Source organism: Babylonia areolata, chromosome 25, assembly GCF_041734735.1.
Source record: "Babylonia areolata isolate BAREFJ2019XMU chromosome 25, ASM4173473v1, whole genome shotgun sequence".
NCBI lineage: Eukaryota > Metazoa > Mollusca > Gastropoda > Neogastropoda > Buccinidae > Babylonia > Babylonia areolata.
This window is the reverse complement of record NC_134900.1, coordinates 2,662,501-2,665,000: the sequence shown is the minus strand read 5'-3', so window position 1 is coordinate 2,665,000 and position 2,500 is coordinate 2,662,501. Positions and strand designations below refer to the sequence as shown.

Genomic DNA, 2,500 nt, shown 5'->3' with positions numbered 1-2,500 from the left:
ATAAAAAAAATACTATGAAATCATTAGTATTCTGCATTTGTAATTATTTTTCACAAGAAAAGTGAAGAGAAATCAGCAAGATGTTTTGCCTATTTTTAGGATAATAGTGATGCAGGAAAGTATATAGTTCTGTTCCTACCAGAGAGGTTCATGTTAAGTCCAGATTGACTGGATAATAAAATCATAGATGTAACATTTCACATCAGTAGAACAAGTAGATATTAGATCTTAAGATTTTTGCATGCAGTGGAATATTGTGGTGAAAAAAAAGTGAGAAAGATAAGAGAGCCGATAACTGGCTCAGAGCTAGTTGCACACTCAGCTACACACGGGTACAAATTCAATACACACACGCACACACACACACACACACACACACACACTTATTGTCACTAAGACACACACAAATGCACAACCAAGGAGTTGCAAATCTGATCCAGAAATCTGTTGCCCAACTCAACGAGGAAAACCATATCCTTGTGGCCTTCCACCTTACAGAAAACACAATGGTCTACCCTCTGAGTGTTCAGCATGGAGATGGTGCAGGATTTCTCCAGAACAATCATTGCCCAGTCCGTTTTTTGTATGTTGTTTTTGTTGTTTTGGTTGTATGTGTGTGTATGTGTGTGTGCGTGCATGTGTGTGTATGTGTGTGTCTATGTGTGTGCGTGTGTGTGTGTGTTGACTGTCTCATGGTCAATTTCCATGGTCCAGAATAATGGTGCGTAAGTGCACTCATACATGTATCTGTGCTTGATCAGGAAAAAATTGCTTTGCATGAGTCATCAACAGAATAACAGCAACAACCACACACACACACACACACACACACACACACACACACACACGTACACACACATGCACACGCTCACACATTTAGACATTTCACATGTGTGTAGATACAAATGAAAATAAACATTGTGGAGGGGGAATGGAAGATTGCAAGGCATATTGTTTCCTGACCCATTAATTTTTAAAATGACCCATTGATGAACAGTTCAAAAGACCCATTGCTATTAATAACAGTTTATAACATACTGTTTTTTGGGTTTTTTTGGGGGGTGGGTGGGTGTGTGTTTTGGGGAGGGGGGTGGTGTGGGGGGTGGGTGGGCGTATGGGTGCATTCTGAGTGTTACTGTGTATCATTCTGGTTTTTTTAACTTTAAAAATTTTTCTAATGTTTGGAATAATTATGTACTTGTACTGAGAAGCCCTCTGAAGGTAGTCTGGGACCCTCTACATAAAGTGTTCATGGGACCCCCAGTATTTTAAAGTCATCAAAAACTCTGTTAAATGTGAATCTTTGACGTGTGATGTGACAGCTTCAAACTCAACATACCACTCAGTTTCAGCTGTCAGGCTGCAGTCGTATGGATACACTCAGTCATAACAGTCTGGTTTGAATTTGAAGTGAGATTCACTAGCTTTATGAAGCACCTACCACTTGCACAGTTCGAGATAGTTGGGCAGTCTCTGTTTATTTTTTGGATAATGTCCACCAGTCTTGAACAGCTTAGTGGGTTGTGGAGAAATAATGGAAAAAAAAGAAGATGCAAAATGTTTTTGCAGTGAGCATGCCTGTGCTTATCACTTTTCAGGCAGTACCAACTAACATGTCAACACTTTTCCTCTGCTTTCCAGTCTGATGATACATGTCACAGTTTGGTGAACTTATAGTTATACCAGCTGTGGATGCACATGTGTGCACAGACAAGTCTGTCTCCACCATCATGAAAACTGATGACTAATCAAAAAGAGGAAAACTTGTATGTGAAAAGAAATTTATGTAGCAAAACAATGCCTGCATTATGTCAATGTCTATTTTATTTGTTTATTTATAATAGAACTCAGACTTATTCATAAAATTCTGCTTTTCCTTTGAATGAGATCAACGATTATTTGGTATGAAAAAAAGGAAGGAAAAAAAAAGAAGAAAGACAAATACAGAGAAAAGATTGTTTTATTCCCAGTACAAATAATTCCCATTCCATAAATCCAAGTAAAAACAGAACAGCACAAAAGGACACACACACACACAGACACACACACACACACAGACAAGACACACACACACACACACACAGACACACACACACACACATCAAAGACCAAGGATGACATCCCTCATCCAACCTGTGACAGTGAAATTAGATCCACCTGACTTGAAAATGGCTAGAAACAATGAGGTTTTCAAAACACAAGACAAGTGTGAGAGAAAAGCAGCACTGATGGTTCTTTAAATATTCATGACAACAAGAATCATGAATGAGAGAGATGAAAGACCTTTAGATAGAAAGTGTTACAAGCAGATGTGTCATTATACAGGTTTTACTGAACTGGCTTGTATATTCATGAAAAAAAAGGTTGTGAGTAATGTGACAAATTAAGTTGATAAGTTACATATTTGTTGCAAAGGTGACAGATCTAGAGTGACTTTAACTTCACAGTTGATTCCAAAGAAAATAACCAGTGGATGCAAAACAAGGATGTACTGAAACCT

At 38.2% G+C, this 2,500-nt stretch overlaps 1 protein-coding gene across 1 annotated transcript in view; it reads left to right on the top strand.

The window, feature by feature from the left end:
- LOC143299998 (nicotinamide phosphoribosyltransferase-like) overlaps positions 1-2,500 on the top strand; it is a 38,748-nt gene that overhangs the window by 1,054 nt on the left and 35,194 nt on the right. The window lies entirely within an intron of this gene.